Below are 20,210 nucleotides of genomic sequence, written 5' to 3'. Positions count from 1 at the left end.
TGTGTCTGTGAGGTCTTTTCTTAAGTGCCAGTTGCTGCAGTGGGGGCCTAGTCCATTGTGAGAAGCGACAGCCCTAGCTGGTGGACCTGGCACATATTAGAAAGGTAGCTGAGGAAACCAGAAGAAACCAGGCAGTCAGCAGTACTTCTCTGTGGTCTGTGTTTGAGCTGCTGCTTTCTGCTTCCTATCTTGCCTTCTCTTGATGATGGACTGTAACTTGTAGGCCAAAGAAACCCCTTCCTCTCCAAAATTAGTTTTGGACAGTTTTTATCATAGCAAGAGAGAACTCTGACTGGTACACAATTCCCCATCTTTATTGTTGTTCATAATAGCTTCACTCCATATGGCTATGAAATTACCCATTGTGCACCCATTTCTGTCTTTCAAGCCATAATAGAGAAACTAGATATAACTAACATCTCACGGTTGTATTTGCTCCTTATATGACAGCTTGAGTCATGTGATTCTCTTTAGAATATGTGAAAAAATTAACATGGGAGCCAGAGAAATGGCTCAGCATTTAAGAACACTTGCTACTTTTCCAGAAATCCTGAGTTTGGTTCCCAGAACCCCATCACAACCATCTGTGACTCCAGATCCAGGACAGGTACTTTGCCTTCGTGTACACATACACACATGCAGACACATATACCTATACATAATTAAAATAATAAAAACGTAAGGAAATGCCTACTTTATGTCAGATACTTTGTTTATTTTGTTATATGCCCATGACAGTAAGCACTGTAAATAATTCTATAGAGTAGGTAGCATGATCACCATTTTAAATACAGGAAATACATAGCTGGCCTGAGATCTAATTGTTGGGTGGCAAATTCTAAGCACTTAGTCATCAGCCTGATAACTTTGTTGCTGCCCGGAACTCCATAAGCCTCAGCCAGGTATTAGTGATCACAGAAGTCACTGTTTTTATACTGTCACCACTTCATAAGTGACCTCGACCTTGTAACTATTATTTGGCACTGGCTTCAGTGGGACTAAAATTATGACTATAGATAGGCCAGAGAGAAACTTTCCAATTACAGAGAATCTATTAGCTGTAACATCTTATCTGTCCAGTAAAAATGGTCTGCCCTATCTCTGTTTCTTTCCCTGGTGATGTTGCCATAACAGTGTCTTCAGGATTAACAAGTAACTAACTTATTTACTTAAGGGGCTGATAAATTACTCTAGTCTGTTAATAATTATCTTTATGTTTCATGTAGCTCGTATAATCTGAAGCAATCTTACATACCTCACATTGTAGATTGGGTCAGTATTTCTTTGATCTTCTTTTATGTTACATCACCATTAACATGAAGCAAATCACATAAATAAAAATGTAAATATTTAATATAATTTACCAGTGCATTTCACAAGTGGTGTATACTAATGAGTCTGAACTCTTAGTCAACATTACCTGTATATAAATTTTCACTCCACAATATAAAAGAATAAATGTATCATACACTTTCTTGTTCTAAAATGTACAAGCTCTTTCAGAAATACTTTGAGCTATATTATGTTTGTATCTGTATTTGCACCATTTCTACATATGTTTAGAGCTTTGAAATGGTTAGCACTGTGGGGATGTGTCCTACTCTATCTTTTAACACATGGTGGTGATAAATGCATCACCTTGCACACAGTAGATGCTCATTGAATGTTGCTGGCTTAGTGAATAAATTAGTCTGTACTAGATACAACAGATTTTCAGTCCTGAGTTGTTCTTGCCATCATTTCACTCTGCATAATTTAAAAAGTTTGACTAAGATGATTAAAAATGTGTTACTGAATTACTGTGTGGATCCTAGAGTAACGGGATGAAAAAGACCCTGTGTACCCCTATGAGGAGGCTGAGTGTGTTCTCTCTGTAGGCACACCTAGTGGATTTTATGTGTGATTGAATTAATTTATTTCTCAAAGAAAGTTAGATTTATGATTTCCATATGGCACTTTACAATTTTTCTTTTACCTCTACCTTGCCAATTAATATTTTACTAGTATGAAAGTAATATTCATTGCTGGTAATTAGCTCTCTGTGAGCCTAAGCGGAACAAAATTTAAAGAGTTGATATCTAATATCTTGTTATTTATATTTATTTATTCCATTTTTTAAATCTTCAGTGTCATATGTCCCATGCAATCGACATTATACATGCTTATATAACTTACTGTTATATTATACATTTGAAGATATCCATAAAATTTAAAATATTTAAGGTTCATTGTGAGTTGCAGAGAAATATTAGTATATATGGACGTGATATACCTTACTTATTTTCTTTTGTTAGACATTCAAATTTCTTATAATTTTCATATGTTTCCAGTAACATATGCTTTTATGTTTTGTTTACTCACCTACTTATGTGTGTATGTGTGTAGGTTGGAACTTGAGCCAAGGCAAATGTGTAGGTCAGAGGACAACCTAAGGAGTCAGTTCCTTCCTTCCACCATATGGACCCCAAGGGTCAAATTCTGGTCCTTAGAATTGGCAACAAATGCCTTTACTTACTGAGCCATTTCACCAGCCCTAAAATTATGTTTTAACATGGATTTCTATTTGTTTTCTATAATGTGAGCAGATGCCTAGAACTAAACCTAGTGCGCAAAAATTTCAAACTTTGACTTCTAGATACCTATATACAGTGACTTTCAGAAGCTTCTTGGCAATGCATACTCACATCAGTTTTATGTATTTTATTGAGCCATTATAACAGCATTACCTATGCACACCTTTGAGCAAGGTTTCCTGACCTTTATATGTTGTTTTTATCAGCTATGCTTAGACTTATATAAATTACATACTTTATTTTATACCAGAAAGAATCATGAAACTCTTAGTTTGGAGAATTTCACTTGTAGCCCTTTTGTTGCAATGATCTTCCACCTAAACTCAGTGTTTCAAGTGTGATTATCAGTTGCATGTTTAAGCTAGACGTTGACGGTTCTGTTAGTACCTGATTCACTGGTAGGTAGGGCAGTGTGTCGGGCTGAGGCATTATGCAGTATGCCATGTGCTAGGAGCAGTCCTGATAGACTCAGACTGGAATTGCTGTGTTGTAATGAAGTACAGGAACATTCAAAGTTTTCTTTATTTCTGTTTTTTTCCCCGTGGACGGCTCCATGGAAGCACTTTGCTTCCTCGCCAGTGTTCTAGCAGTGTGAGTGCAGATGAACTGGAGGAGTTTCATTTCAGAGAGCAGCAGTCATGTTTGTATTAGCAAGGCATTAGTCCTGGAAGAACACCAAGAAAAAAATCATTTTTAAGTGTTTTCCTCATCCTCTAGTGAGAACATTTGCATTGTAGGGGCCATGGTGAGTCTCAGTCCCTCAATGGCACAGCAGAGGTGCTCTGTGAATACATTCACATGTATGAGTTTTTCTTTATGCACTGCAGTCTTTCCTACTTTTCTGTAGAAGTTGTATCGGTATAAATTCTAGTTTTGGTTCAGTAAATTAATTTTTACTTAGATGACTTCTTTGTTTTACATTTCAGAGTACCTGATATATTACAAGTCTGTTTGTGCCTCATAACTGCACAGGTATGTATATGAACTACCTATGGGTATGTAAATGTATGTATTAACTTTTGAGTTACCACATTTTCTGTATTAAAATTGTTTAAGAAGTCATAATATGCAAATGTTAAATTTTTCATCACTTGTCTTATAGATATTGGCAGTTTCAGAGAACTTTACTTTGTACATACGTTGCATTGCAGTTCACAGTAAGAATCAGGTACACATTTCTAAGATTTGATGAGGCAGAATAATTTTAATTGCAAAGCATTCATCTGGTGAAGATTACAGAGTATTTTTTAGAACTGTACTGTTATAAGGACTGACAGAGTGAGGTCAGATCATTGAAGAGCCAGTCTTTGACATCTTGTTTTTATTTCCAAGCTTTATTATTTTTAATTTATTTTTTTGTAGAGGTTGCTTTAGGTAAGGAGTGGCTGCAGACCCACTTTCTTCTGCACTGTCTCAAGCTCCAGATAAACGGGGAGGGGTGGGAATATTTGCACCTGTTTAAAATTTCAGCCATGCTGTGTTGTGGTTCCTGGGCAACAGGCAGGAATTCTGAAAAGCTTGGTTGCACCTGCTCAATTGGTGCTCACAGCTGTGTCATATGAGCGGAAGCACAGAGAAGCTTGTTAGCAGTTTGCCTGTGCTGTTGTCTATTTGTGTTTTGTGTACTCTTGAGTTGGAGAGATAAGAGATGTAGACCTTGGACTGTTACATTGGACCATTATAAAATTCACTGATGATCATGTCCAAATACTTTTGCTTAATTCTTTGTTTTCTGTCTCGAATATTTTTGGTATTTCCTGACTGCCTTAGATACTGTATGTGCTGTGTACCTCAGAGAGTGTATCTCTTGAGAAAACTGGGTTGATAATTTTTGTCCTAGGAGAGAGATTTTGTGTTTGGCTTGATTTTACCATGTTGGCAGCCCCACTATGTGGGCCTGGATGTAGTTATTGATCCATTTAGCTGAACAGATTTGAAAGCATTTGGCTATTAGTGGACACATGGGACACATTCAGAAAACACAAGTGTATATTGTAAGAAGATTTTACTTGTGTGTGAGTCTCTCCTGCAGTTGGGGTTGAAGTGGTGGAGGGAAAAGTGAAAATTAAGTAGTAAATTCTAGAAGAGCAGCTAACATACACATGAAGTTTTAAGGCTGCTACATAATCATTTAATCAAATCTTGCACTTTGGTGTTTTTCCAGAGTTATTGGTAGTGGTATTAATTTTCTTTTGTTAATGGTTTTATTTATGTTCTGACAAATTAGTATGTAGTTAAGAGATTTTAACTGTTATTGAATTTATCTTAGTTATAGTTCTATACCTATAAGTGAAATACAAATACAGCTATAATTTTATATGAAGGCATTTAATTAATTTATTCACTTGTCCCAGATTCCTGATACTAAAAACTAATTCATATAGCTTGTATTATTCTCCTTAACATATTAGAAATGCTAGGGATTTTCCATGAGAATTTAGTAACACAAATTTTAAGTCTTAGAGCTGCTGTATTTTCCCTTCTATTAGCATACATGGAATCTGGTTTATAAATAATAAGTCATTATAATGTGGCCTGAGCTAAGCTCATAGGAAGTAGGAGAATACACACAGGAGATGGAAGTGTGCCTGTGTCTCCTTAACACAGTGCCTTGTACATAGTACTCGGTCAGTACCTGTTGAAAGACTGCATAGAGAATGAAACATGCCTAGCAGTGTATTAGAAAGAGAGGGACTGTGCCACAGAGAATCATGGCCCAGCAATATATTTTGGATGAATATTGATGGGCTTACTTAACTTTTCACATTGCTGGTTAGGTAGAAACAAAAAAATACAGATAAATCTTGTTTCTAAAAATAAGTGATGATATAAAATCAATCCATTCTCATTGTTAAAGATCAAGATTTAAATACCAAGTATTTGCTTTATACTAATTTTTACTGAATATGAGGAAAGTATTTTTATTCTCTCTGCTACTGCTGAGGCATCCATACTTAACTTCCATGTCACCTTGGAAACTCTTTGGAGCAGAGGGAGAAGCAAACCCTCTTTTAGATGATCCAGACCTTGGTCTTCCACACTCATGGTGCTCCCTTCTTGCCTAATGCCAGCTCACCAACTTCACAGAAAGTGTTGACTTTCTTCGGGGCGGAAGATCAGAACATATAATAAAAGTGTGTAGTTGTCTTACTAAGCAGAAATAATGGATCCTGTATTTACTATCTACATATTTATAATTATGGTTTTATTCAACATTTATTCCCAATGCAAATACATAACCAAAGTAAAGTCAAAACAGAGCAGCTAAGACTTGCTGTGGGCCCTTCTAAGATTATATTGTGTAGCTTGAGGTAAGCACATTAGAATGGTTCAGGTCTCAAGCTAGTAATAACTACTGAATTAATGTCTGGTTTGGCTTCTCAAGTGTTGATGCCGCTGGTTGATGATATTCACAGGCACTTTGAGACTTGGACATTTTTTTTTCCTAAGGAGACAGTTTTTTTTCACTCTTTTTTTTTATTATTGCGTAAAGGCTAGTATCATGGATCTGTTTTTTCCTCCCTACCCTTAGTATTAAGCTAGATCCCTCCTTTATTCTCAAAAGGAGAAATTAAGAGACCAGCAAAAATAAGCATAAGCTAGAGAGATCGTTAGCCACAATGAAGACAGATCCCAGCACAGTAATGATTGTGTCAAAATGTCAAACCATAGGATTCCAGGGCAGCGCCTCAGCTTCTCTGTGATTTTACTGTTAAACAAATAAAAGAAGAACATCTGTACTTATTGAGAAGATAGCATGACTAAATGTAATTCTATCCTTCCTACTCTTCACCTCCTTATTTGCTTCTTTTATTCTACATAGCAATTGAGTACCTGCTCCTTGCTTGAGTCAGTAACAAACAGATCAAAGTCCTCTTCTTCAAAGATCAGAATGACAAAGAGGAGAACATAGGTATATCACTAGGAACTTTTTTTTTTGTTTTTTAGGTTTCACCACTTACCATTAATGAGACCCAGTTTGTTTCCTCATTTGTAAAATTGGAAAAAATATAAATTTTAGGTTGTATTAATGCACTGAAAGTTAGGTAGCATATGTAAAATATTAGTGCAATGGCTAGCACATAGCACATGCTCAAAAAAAATCCCTTCTTATCTGTGTGCCCACTTCTAACACTACTGCTGCCCCCATCATGACAGCTTTAGATATTGAAGGAAGAGCATCTATGTAGCAGGGACCTGGCATCCCAGTCTAGTAGATTGTTTCAGAGTTAATATCTAAAGATAGCTCCACTTCTTTGATTGAAGGGAGATTTTATAAAAATCGCAGATCAATTTACTGTAGCAAAAGATATTAATATTCCTTTGTATTTTTACCATTTTTATGATTCTAGAATACATATAACATAAAATTTACTCCCCTCACCCTTTTTAGGTGTAGAGTTTAATGGTTTTAAGTATATGAATAATGCTTATTCAGCCACCACAACAAACCATCCATAAAACTCTTTCATCTTAGAAATTTGAAGTGTTAAAAACCCTAAAAAGAACTTACCATTTTTTCCTTCCTTCAGTTCTTGAAAACCATTTTACTTTTTGTCTCAATGATTGTGACAAATGGTAATGTCACAAAATATTTGTCTTTTTGTGTTTGTCTTATTTCGGTGAATAATGTCTTCAAGGTTCATCCATATTGTGGTACACGTCAAGTTTTCTATCTTTTAATAAGTGAATACTGTTCCATTCTGTGCATACACCACATATTGCCTGGTTATTCATTTTGTCCGTGGATACTTTGATTGCTTATACATATTAGTTTTCTGTAATTCTGTGGTGAACCCATGTATACACATAACACCTTGAGACCCCACTTTCAACTTTGAATATAAGTCCAAAAGTGGAATTGGTGGATAATTACAGTAATTCTGTTCTCATAAAGTTTTGTGAGATTGCATTCAAAATGGATGAAATCATTATAGTCTATTCTTATGCATGTGGATGACAGTGGGTCCTTTGTATGAAGAATTATTAGAAGAGTCAGTTTCATCAAGAATGCATCTACTACTTATATGAGTTAAAATGATGTGAGAAGTCTGTGAGTACCTTAGATAAGATGCATCCGAGGAACCAATGATGATTTTTAGGATTATGGACACTATATCTCTTTCTCATGTTTGAATATAGGATGCTTGAATTCAGACTAACTGGCACTGAAATTTCATTTTGTTCTACACTTCATTCCTCACTACAGAATATAGAACTTATGTGTCTTGTGTCCCAGACAGTTCTGACCATGAAGGATCAAAGTTAACATGGGTCATTAATAGAGGTTTATTCCAAAGCAGCATAAACTTAGTGTCATAGGTGAATATTGGTTTCCTCACAGTTTTGGAGTAGGAAATCAAATTTTGTGAACAGCCTTGATCACTTCTCTGTTCTGGGAGGAAGGAAATAATATTCTCTGACCTTCTTTTTGACTTAAGGATGGATATCTTTTTCTATATCTCTTCATAGTGTCTTCCCTCTGTTTATGACTGTCTGGTGTCCAATTTCTCTTTCTATAGAGCACAAATCATATTACCCCTGTGAAGACATTCTTATATCGAAATATTTTCACATATTTTAGTATTAGAAGGTATGACTCAATGTCAGATTCATTTTATATAAACATTCGTGTGTGTGTGTGTGTGTGTGTGTGTGTGTGTGTGTGTGTGTGTGTTTACACCACATACATGTGGATACCTGCAGATAAAAGAAGAGAGTGTCAGATAACCTGGAGCTAGAGTTACAGGTATTTATGATCCACTCAACATGGTTTCAGGGAACTAAACTTTGGTCCCCTTGAAATGCTGCAATCTCTTTTAACTGTTGAGCCATCTCTTTAGCTCCCAACATGATTCTTTTGTTTTTATTGACACACAATTAACTTGGAATTGTTGTATTAATATTTGAGTGACTTGGTATACTTAGGCTACAATGTAGGTCAGTGTTAATTTCCCTGCTACAGAATTCAGTATGTATGTGTGCATACACAGGCATGTGTTACTGATAGTGCTTACAGTAACATGGTTAGGTAAATGTTACGTTTTTCCATTTTATAAGTGATAAGTGAATATCAGAGTAGAATACCAGCAATTTGTTCACAACACACAGCTAGTAAATACTAGATCTGAGCCTCTTTAGATGCTATTTTTTTAAGATATTTTCATAACTGTGTCAAAAAGTATCTCACATTCTTAGAGCCTTTATGGTTGTGCTTTGTTTTGTAACTAGGACTGAAGGGACTCTGGCCAGCTCAAGTGTGGTTAGCATGGCTCTGGCAGGCCTTGCCCTTCTCCATTCCCTCTGCTTTGCTAAAAACCATTTGATTACATTCCTTAAGCTGATCACCAAGGTCTATTCTCTTATTTGGCCACTTCTTCCTCCTGAGGCTGACTACAGGTCCAACTGTCAAAGAATTGAAGTCCAGCAATCAAAAGCCCCCTGCCCGCTCACCTAATTAACATGCCCACTTAAAATTAAACACTTAATCTCAACAGTTTCCCCTTGTGCCTTTATAAACTACCATTTTCCTATTTGCCAAGTCTGTCTCCTCTATCCCGAGGTAGTTCTTTGTCGCCCTGGGACAAATATCCCTTCCTCTCTCCCTTATTCCCTTCCCCTTCTTCCTTATCCTCTATTTCCTGTCTTTGTCCCTTATCCCTGCCCTCTCTACCTTGAAGCAAATAAATCTCCTTTGTGTTGATAAATTACTCTTGGGGGTCCTGAGCTGATACTGATCTTTGATAAGGACTATGTCAAATTGGGGTACTGTGTTATTGTATCAATGACCAATCATTGACTGCCTGTCTCTTCACTCCTGAAGTTTGTTGATGGTTATCTTTAAAAGCTTAGTCCCTTAACTTTCCCATATTTGGTAAAACATTTGAATAGGATGGATTCTAAGCACATGCTTCATGAACGTATTCTGACGCTCATTTGTGTGATTTTGAGTGTCACTCTGAACCAGTACATTCCTTGACTCTGTTACCCTATAAATTTCTACCTATCTCGTGGGGTTTTCTTCCCTCCCTCCCTCCTCTCCCATCTCTCAGGCTCACTGTAATCCCCTCACTCACTCATTTCCCTCCCATTTTCATTTGTCTTATCCTTCTGCATCATCCCTGTCTTTTCACTTTTACCAGATAGCTTCTGGTTTTTCTCTTTTATGCAGTATCACTCTGAGTGATACACATTGCAAGGAGTTGGTGCCTCTGTGAAAGTCTCTGCCCTTGTAGGTGTGTGCTGTACCCTGTCTACAGCCTATTGTTACTCATTCACTCTAAGCACAAGGAGATCATGTACCTTATGTAACTTTCCCATCTTACTATTGAAAACATTTTGTTTCTCACTTTGAAATTGCAAAACAGAACTAGCTCATGACCCAATTTCACTAATAATTTTCTTAAGTAACCATTGTACTCATTTATAAGATTTTTTTCCACCCACTGTCTGTCTAGCCTGGTTTAAAATTTTATATATGTACTTTTAAAAAATTGATTAGCTGGAGAGCTGCCCATTCCTCTGTTCTGTATAATAAGGATTTAAAAACTGCATGCTGAATTCTGTATAGTGTAATTAAAACTGACCCACATTTGGACCTGAGTACACCAGGACTTAGCCAAACTTGCCATGAGCTGAGTTCTGGTGGCAGATGGGAACTAATGAGGACACACTCCACTCCAGAATTTCCCAGCTGCTTGGCCCCTTTTTGTACAAACAAGGTTTGGAGCGAAGTCCAGATCCCAAGAGCATGTTCTGTAAATGTGCTGTGCCCAATGCCTTGGGAAATGTTCTCACGAAATGATGCTGCTTCAAGGTACCCTTAAGACTTCAGCTACTGTCCAGATTAACACATACAAGTTCCAAGGGCCTTTAATGCTCTCACCAACCAGTTTTCAGGTTTCAAATGAATAGAAATCAGAGTCCATCTTTTCTCCTGTGCCTGGCAATGATGGGAAAGCCATTTCTGTGCAAACTTGAAGATTTCTAAGCTCCTACCTCAGGGACTGTTGTACATCAGGATACATGTCTCAGGATAGTATGTCTCTTTGCAACCTATGGATCTCTTCAACTGGTTTGATGTCCTGGGACTATTCAGGCAGATGTAATTGAATCAGTTTGAAGCAGCTGTAGCTGGCATGTGGTCTCTCAGATTGCTAGCACCTGCTTGTTTTTTTGCAACTCACTAGAGTGAGAGAAGTGCCAAAACCAGCATTGGTCTTGGAGCAGCAGCTACAGCACTCCAGATCTCACATCCCATCCCTTCCAGCCTCACCACATCATCACCGGTGCCTGAATTAATAAACCCGTTTGCACGATTAGGTCTGAGGTAGATTTTTTCTTCTCATTCTTCTCAGTATGCAGATCCTGACAGTATTGACCACGAGTCCAAAAAAAACCAGGCAGGATAATGGTGATCAGGTGGCTTTGGGGCTCTCTTATCATTAGACAACTGGGTAGCCTGTGGTTTGCAGAATAATTTCAATGAATGAACCAAATTCATTTACTGTTCCAGCATAGTCTTATTGGCACAGAGAATGAGCAGTTAATGTATAACAAACTGTGAGCTGTTGTGGAATATGATAAATACACTTCCTTAGCGGGTGTGGGGGGGGGGAGATAAAATGGGACTCTTTCTATAATGTAAGAACTAAACTAATTGACATGGATTGCTTCAGGACTTACTGTGTACAGGATGATACAGTACACTAAAGCAGAGATTGAAATTATAGGATGTCAGTGGGTGAACATTCTTTTAAAATATATAGATTTGCCATTTTAAAAAGTTGTATATTTATTTTCAATATATTTGTAGAACCTTATTTTTCTTTGTTGCATTTAGTTATTTTGCCAGAATATAGTTAATATAGTTCAACTCTAATTTTGCTGGTGTTTATTTGAATTGAGATGTTAATGTACATTTTCTTAAAATTTATAGTTTATGTTTTAAAATTTCTCTAAAGGAGATTTAATGTTGATAATATTTTTAGAGAAGCTATGAAATAGAATAATGACTAGCAGTAGAAAAGTGCTATTTCATTGTTACTAAGAGATTACCACTTTGTAACATATAGATGCTAGGGAGAAAAGTTCCTGTGGTCTTGACCAAAGGAAATATATATTCTTGAGAACAAATAGCTTAGCCTTTTAAATGACAAAAGAAGGCAGAATCAATGTCAAATGAGTTCCTTAGAACTGTTGTACCTTTTTCTCTCCTCTTTTGTCCATGGAATACATTGCTGGTCCATTTGGGTTCTCTTTGCCACCAAGCCAGAATGTTCCTAAATATAGCACTATAGACAACCATTGCCAATTGATGGAAGCTGTGTGTAATATGAAACCCGTGTACAGTTGCGGGGAAAGCATGACATTAACTCCTAAAGCTGTTTGATGGGAACAGAGATCTCTGTGAGCTTGCTAGGGAGAAGCTAGAGTTGACATGAGTCTTGAATAAAAATAAAACATAGGAATTAATTTTCTGAAAATGAGAGGAAACATTGTGAAGCCAGGGAGTAATGTGTGCAAATGAGTATGTATGTGAATTTATTAGCAGAGTCAATGATGATGAAAAGACCTTGGTAAAACATGAATGTTTAACTTTCTGCTGGACTATCAACTGTGCCATGGTATATTAGTCATCATATATTTTCACAGAGATTATCACTGATTCATATCTATGTTTGGCCTCCCATAAGATGTTTTTCATGGATTTCTATTCTTTTTTCTTCCATCTATGATTCACCAGTCTGATATTACCTTCTCACTGTCAGAAGTATTCAGAGGACTTTGTTCTCTGTAAGTTTATATAAAACAATATTTTTTAAATAACCAAACAGGTAATTTTAAAAACATTGAAACACTCACACTATTACGTGAGGGTAATTTTTGTTCTAACTGTAATGGTTAATTTTACTGCAAAACTCTGGTTTCGGGGAAGAAGAAAATAACTCCTTACAGTAAGAACAGTGCAGAGATTAGGAATAAATGATCTGGGTTTGAATTGTCTGCTGAGTTAATGTCATGCTTTCCCCGCAACTGTACACGGGTTTCATATTACACACAGCTTCCATCAATTGGCAATGGTTGTCTATAGTGCTATATTTAGGAACATTCTGGCTTGGTGGCAAAGAGAACCCAAATGGACCAGCAATGTATTCCATGGACAAAAGAGGAGAGAAAAAGGTACAACAGTTCTAAGGAACTCATTTGACATTGATTCTGCCTTCTTTTGTCATTTAAAAGGCTAAGCTATTTGTTCTCATTGTCTTCATGTGCCCTTCGACTGAGTTCCTCATCTGGAGAATAGAGTTGGCAATATACCAAAGCCCTCTGAGATAGATGCGCCCCTCGCCATCACCCTTATAATTCTAGTTGCTTATTCAATGCAAGTTATTTTAGCTGTAATCGCAACTGCATTTCTTTTCTGTTTACTGTGTTTGAATATCCTGTTGCTTATACCCACATGTTAACTGAGCTTATAAAGTTTTGAAAGATCTTTGTTTCAGAAAGAAATCAAATGTAAATAGTCTTCTTGATTTGTAAGTACAGCTTTTCCACATCTTTAGACTATGTTGAGATTTGATCAGAAATTTGGTTAAAATTTATAAGCCACAGAAACATTTTCATTTTCTACTAGTCCCTGAATACCTATTAGTATTAAAAAAAATACTAACAATGTTTGCATCTTTCTAGATAACTTCCTTCAATATTTCCTTGAAGAGATTAATCTGAGTGTCTTCATGTATTACTTTGAGAATCTGAGAGACATTATCAGTCCTGATTTTCCAATAAAATGTATGAGCAGCCAGGCAGTAGTGGTTCACACCTTTAATCCTAGCACTCAGGAGGCAGAGGCAGGTGGATCACTGTGAATATGAGGCCAGCTTGGTCTACAATACAAGTTCCAGGACAGCCAGAGTTATTACACAAAGAGACTCTGTCTCAAAAAAACAAAACAAAAAGGTACAAATAGATAGTTTTTAGTCTTTTTACCATTTTCATGTTTTTAAATACATAAAACCAGGTTGGTAATAAATGTAGGTCCTGACTTTTAAAGTTACAACATTGGAAAACTTGGATCTCCAGAATGTTGAGCTTTAAGTGATTGTATCTATATAATGCTATTGATGATGTGTATGTATGTATATATGTGTGCATATATATATATATATACATATATTTATACACAAAGATGTACACACACAATAAATAGGTAACTGAAAATAGACTAGAAGTGTTTTTACTGTGCCTTAAATTTATAGAACAAGCAGGATAGCTGAGTTCAGTGTTACTTGGGAAATAGTTCAATTTGTGCATCAGGAGACATTTCAAGCATAGCCTTTAATCATGCTAGGCTGATGCCCCAAGGAAAGCAATGTATACTTATTAGAGTCATTGCCAGTGTCAGGATAGTAGATACCCTGGGCCAAAAGAAAATTGATTTTTTCCTCTGTAAATTTTTCATTTGAAATCATATTCAAATTTCGTCGATCAAAAAATTGGTATATTTACTCTCTAAATCCAGTCTTCAGCAACATAAATAATTTTTCATTAGATGGCAGACTTGAATTATGTTCAATTAAATAATTTCAATCATAACCCTGGTATTGATTATATGCTATCATAAAATATTCATTAACTATTCACCTTTCCATATAACTTGGAATTTGAAAATACAAAATAATAGTTTTATATTTTAAAATGATTAATAATAGTATAGGGCTGGATCTGGCTCTCTTGAAAGGGTGGTATTGTCTCTCACCAAGTGCAGGTAGTGTATGAGGTTGGCTTGCTACTGGGAGCAACCACCAATAACACTTTCAGTAAGGTCTCCCGTTGACTGTTCTGTGTACTTCTGTGGACCTTGCAGTCACCATCTGTATGTAAGGTGCTTTTGCCTCTCCTCTTTCTTAGGCTTGTAGACTGTGGTGCCTGTGTACTATATACCCGAGGCTGATGTGATACATTGTCATAAAACGTGTGGCTTAAAACCATAGAAGCATATTCTCATATAGCTCTTGAGACCAGAAATCCATGTGAAGGTGCAGCAAGGCCACATTCCTTCTGCTGGGTCCAGAGGGAATTTGTTTGCCTTTTCAGAGTTCTGGTGGCCCCCTTTCTTTCCTTAGCTTTTGATACTGCCACTTTAAACTTCATGCAGCTGTATGTGGCCTTCCCCTCTGTGTGTCTCTGTATCCTTTCTTCTTTTCTTATAAAGATGCTGGGTACTGGATTTAGGTTCCACCCTAAAACAAGAATGATTTTCCCATGATCCTATGTATTCACTTATTAATGCCATATTTTTCTGTCCTCTGACAGGGACTTATGCACCTGGGACTTAGTGCTATATTCACTTGAAACTACAGGACAATCTAATGACTGTACTTAACGTTTGCTATGACTTTATTTTAAGACTATATCTACAAAATATACATTTCTCAAGAGATCAGCACATGCTTCCACGTGCAGGACAGAATTGCAAGGTTTGGCCCAGAGGAATCACTTTCTTTTTCTTTTTCTTCTTTCTTTTTTCTTTCATTTTATAAGACAGAGTTTCTCTTTGTAGCACTGGCTGTACTGGAACTCACTTTGTAGACCAGGCTGGCTTCAAACTAACAGAGATCCATCCCCCTGCCTCTGCCTCTCAAGTGCTGGGATTAAAGGCTTGCACCACCATACCTGGCAAGGGGTCACATTCTAATGTTGTGTAGCTAGTGAGTGACTGAGGGAGGGTTTAAACAGTTCTCAGCCCAGTGCAAAAACCTGTATTCTTTCTACTTCTCCCACTTGATCCTAACAGAAGGAGTCAGTTTCGTTCTCTGTAAATGAGGCTCAGACCACTGTTAAGTGTGAGGGTGAGCAGAGATAGTGGAGTGTAGAGTCAGTCATTCCAAAAATAATTGGAAACAACTGGAAGCATTTGTTAACCCTTCCTACCTCATAATTGGAACTTTGTAAGTCAATAATTTCAGGATTCAATTTTTTAAAATAGACAATTAGTGAAATGATTATATGAATATTGTATGTATTAACTATTGAACAAAATAGGTTTCTTTGTGAACTTTTGTTCTGTGCAAACATATTTATAGAACAGAAAATTTTAGAGATAAGCATTAGATCTCCTTGCTAGAGGAAAAAAGATAAAATGAAAAATTGAATTTATAAATATAAAACTATGATTTCTATTCAAAACACATTAATTAATTAATTAATTAATTAAATATACTATAGTTTATCTTGTTCTAGAACCAGTGGAAAAATACCATTTTGCTAAATTATTGTTTTCTTGTTTCTTTTTAGGGACTGGTGACTAAATCTAGGGCTTTATTCCTCCTGGGGCAAGCACCCTACCAGTGAGCTATATCTCTGGCCTCATTTTTATTTAAGACAGTTATTCAAGCTGGTCTTGAACTTGCTGTTTTTCTGCCTCAGCCTCTCAAGTAGCTGAAATTTTAGGCTTGTCCCACCATGCCCATCTAGATTGCAGATTTCTTCCTGGTATAGGGAAGACTTGATCCTGGGCACCAGAGAGAGAATTCTGAGTAATAAGAGAAAGATCCCATGTTTTACACAACAGATGATAACTGGAGCAGGTGGGTTTCGACTACTAAACAAACAATAAACTGGTAAATAGGATATATTTATAAAGACCTGGGTGTATTCATGACATACAATGGGAAAAATACTACAAAGAATGGATAGAAATGGGGATCGGAGTCCTGACTAGCCTTTCAGAGGAAATAGCACTCACACTCTGCACATGAAGTGTAAAGGAGCCTGTCATGGGAAGGACTACAGAAATGTGACGTCTGGAAGTTTACAGGTTGTCTAGGACTACATATTGAGTATGTGTCTAAGGGTAGCTGTGGCAAGAGAGGGAGTCCTGGTGTTGACTTGCCTGTCACAGGTTATTAGATCATCTCTTTCTCCTAATAACAACCAGGACAATAAGACGAATGTGTGAGAGGACTGAATACTGGTAGCCATGTCTCTGTCACATGTGACAAACTTCCTGTTGTAAAAGAAGAAGTGGATTTGGCCACAGAAGGGAGGCTCTAATCTGTATCCATTCTGAGCTCTTTCTAGCAATTCTGTTATTCACTCTACTAACAGACTTTCAGAGGACTCAGGGATTCTTGAGTCTCCACTTTTTTTCACCTTAGATCAATCATCAAAAATGATTTATTAACTTTTATTTTATGTGTTTTGCTACATGTATATCCATGTGTGCTGTGTCAGAGAAGACCAGAAGGAAGTGTCAGGTCCCCTGGAACTGGAGTAACATATGCTTGGGAGCTGCCTTATGAGTTCTGGGTATCAAAGCCAGGTCCTCTGGAAGTGCAGCCAGAGTTCTTAGCTCCTGAGCCATCTCTGCAGCCTAGTCAGTTACCCTGAAAGTAATATTGTCATACCTTGTTTTCTTTTTCTGCATATGAGACTGAAAATTAGGCCAGTATCCTTGGGTGTTTTTGTTGTTAGTATTAATGTCATGATAGCCCATGATTTAAGACAGAATTTTTTAGGAACATATAGTTACCTTCCTAGTGTAATTGAACATAAGGAATCAGTTATTCTCACCTACATTTTCATCTTGAAACAAAAAAAAATCTACAAATGGCTTATTCAAAATTAAATTATTACTGTATAATAAGATAAATGTATTTGGTGATGAACTGATGACATGTTATTGTTACCTGAGTTTCACATGTGTAGTCAATATTGTGTTCACCTCATTGTTAATTTTTCATTGCTCAGTGGTCCAGCATGAAATGGGTAATACTTACGGGACAATGCAGGAGGAAGTAGTCAGTCTGCTGTGAGAATTCAGAATACAGATTAAAAGCCAACTCCATAAATGGTTAAATTTTTAGATGTCAGGATGTATTTATTTTTTCCAGAGAAACTAAAACTCACCCAATGCAGTCTTGAAGAGGCTACAAACACCCCAATTTACAAAATAAACTGTCCTGTGATTAATATCGGCATTGTTATCTATCGGTTAAGCCCTTAACCCCATTGAGAAAATTCGCATGACTGTTCCTGTCTCAATAATGGAATCTGAAATGGAGGAGTGGAGTATTCGGTTTTCCAGAAATACTATAATACATAATTTCCATTATATAATTTAGTTGGCCTCAAAAATTGTCATCCAGCTCATACCTGAGATAAGAGCTTTTATAAAATATCTGTCCATGCATCCAGAATGTTAAATCACCATGGATGAAGGTCATTGTTATGCTGAAGACTTGTGTATCATAATTCTAAAAACAAGATAGAGAATGTTTCTTATAAGTTGAAGAAACATGTTCTATCCTGTTATAGACTATGGCTTTTACACAAATGTGAAAATACATACATGGCTAATTTTGACATTTCTCTCTTCGGGTTATGTATATGAGAGCATTTATCAGGCTACGTTAGGAAATAAACTGGGGTTGTGTCCGTGGGCTGGCAGGCAACGAGGAGTGCAATAAACACTCTTTAGATCAGTCTTGTTTGGCACATTTTACCACCTTGGCAGAGCTAAACTGAGACCTAGAAGCACTGCTCATGCAGGCAGTGAAGTAGCATTTAAAATAATATTTAATTTATTCCGTTTGCCACATTTTTCAGCAGCTACATTATTTGCTTTTGTTACAAAAACATGGTTACAGTCTGCATACAAAACACTAAATAGTTACTTGTTCATTTTAGTAGATATAGATACTCAAAATTGATATTTAAATTTTCAATGTATTTTTCTACATTCTGTATCAAACTGTGGGCTCATAAAAAGTATAAAGTGGGGAGCTGTTAGGTAAGTTATAGATGATGTTGTCATCTAGCTCAGTTCTAAAGAAGAGGGAACAGCCACAGCAAGCTGAGTGGTTTGCTGTGGACAAGTGTGATGTGAGAAGTTCAGCAATGCATTGCTCTTTTAACAGAGTAATCTTTCAGTTTTCCCATGGCACTAACAACTTCACTTACTCCTCTTATTTTCTAAATGTGTTCACATGTTTCAAAAGGTTGGGTGATTCATAAAAATATGCAAAGAAAATAATGGCTTTATCAACTTACCCTATTCATCCAAGAATGTATTGAATCTAGTAAAATGTACTTATTGAACTTTAAAATAGAAATGCAATCAAAGGTTCAATTATTTTGTAATTCGTTTCTTAAATGTTTACTTTCAAAGGTATTGATTTCAGACTGGTTGTGGTGGTGCATTCCTTTAATTCCTGCCTCCCCTAGAGAGGCAGAGGCAGGCAGATTGTGGGTTCAGGCCAGGTTGGTCTATATATAATGTTTTACAAGCTATCCAGAGTTACATGGTGAGATCCTGTTACAAATAAATAAAAACCAAACACTCCAGAGGGGAGAAAAAAAAACCCACACCTACACGGAAAATTGTAAAGAAATCATAAAAGAAAAATCATTGTTTTTGTGCCTATAAATAGCATATTCCTGCTTTCCTACAACCTCCTCAGTACTGGGTATTAGCAGTTATTTATTTACCTTATTGGAAGAATGAAAAATAAAATTTTATCATTGCTTTATATCAGTTAGATTACATGATATTTTTAAAAGTTCATTGCATATTTGCATTTATTTTTCTATGCTCTAAGTGTTAAGTACTTTGTTCTTTTCACTGAGTTTTATTGTATTTTTTCATTTTTCAATATTTTTAAAAGCCTTATACCAATTTGTATAGCCTCTTTGTGTAACAGTTACATTTCTAGGTGACTGAGTAAAACTGGGACCTGGAGAGGTGCTCACCAATTGGTTGTCCAGTGCCAAGCCATCAGACCTGAAGACATTCATACAAGTAACATTATAAGGAATCAACAAGTTATATTTTGGAATATATATGTATATAAATATATATATATGCATGTAATAAAAATGAAATGAGAAGTCAGCAAGGGGCTGTGGGGTATGTATATATAGGGGTGTTGGAGAGAGGAAAGTGAAGGGAGAAATGTTGTAATTAAATTACAATCTCAAAATTTTTTTCAAGTATTTAGAGAAAAAGTGGAGCTTTGTGTTTAAATTTTTAGTTATTAATTTCTTTTACTCCTCAATACTTTTGTGTAGTTGTACTTACCAGTCATTTACTTTATGACTTAGAAAACCTTATGTATAGAGGAAATACTCATATTTTCTTCTAGCACATTTGTGGTTCAATCTTTTTAATATTTATATCTTCGATTCATCTAAAATTTATATTTTATATACTTTCAAAAATAAATTTACCCTTTTTTGAATGAAAATAGCAGTTTTGTTTTTTACTTAAAATAAAAGAAGCCCCTTTTATTCCATAAAATTCTTACGAATGCAGAGGTTAGCACAGAGATAAGAGAAAAAGTGTTAGATCGAGAACTGGAATCTCAGAATTGACATATTGTTTTTAATCAATCACTGATGTCTACTGTCTGTGACATAGGAAGTCCCAAGAAATTTCTTTCATTTATAAGAATAAATTATTATATTTTGATTGTCTAAGCTATGATTAAATCAGTGAAAGCATCATAGAGTAAATCAAACCCCTAGTGAGACACTTTCAACAGCAAATACAGTTCACATGGTAATGTTAATTTTACTTACTTAAGAAAAGCACTTATCAGTAAGCCCCTATAACGGAACAAGTGAAATAAAAAT

At 36.1% G+C, this 20,210-nt stretch overlaps 1 protein-coding gene across 8 annotated transcripts in view; it reads left to right on the top strand.

Annotated features, from left to right (window-relative positions):
* The window catches only part of Zbtb20 (zinc finger and BTB domain containing 20), a 747,261-nt gene that overhangs the window by 192,876 nt on the left and 534,175 nt on the right, over positions 1-20,210 (top strand). For all 8 annotated transcript variants that reach the window (XM_028872130.1, XM_028872128.1, XM_028872106.2 and 5 more), the window contains exon 3: positions 3,500-3,545. The gene's annotated coding sequence lies outside the window, so the exon portion shown is untranslated. The remainder of the gene's footprint in view (positions 1-3,499; positions 3,546-20,210) is intronic.

Source organism: Peromyscus leucopus, chromosome 12, assembly GCF_004664715.2.
Source record: "Peromyscus leucopus breed LL Stock chromosome 12, UCI_PerLeu_2.1, whole genome shotgun sequence".
Classification (NCBI taxonomy): Eukaryota; Metazoa; Chordata; class Mammalia; order Rodentia; family Cricetidae; genus Peromyscus; species Peromyscus leucopus.
The sequence above is the reverse complement of the archived record's forward strand: the minus strand, read 5'-3'. Positions and strand labels throughout refer to the sequence as shown.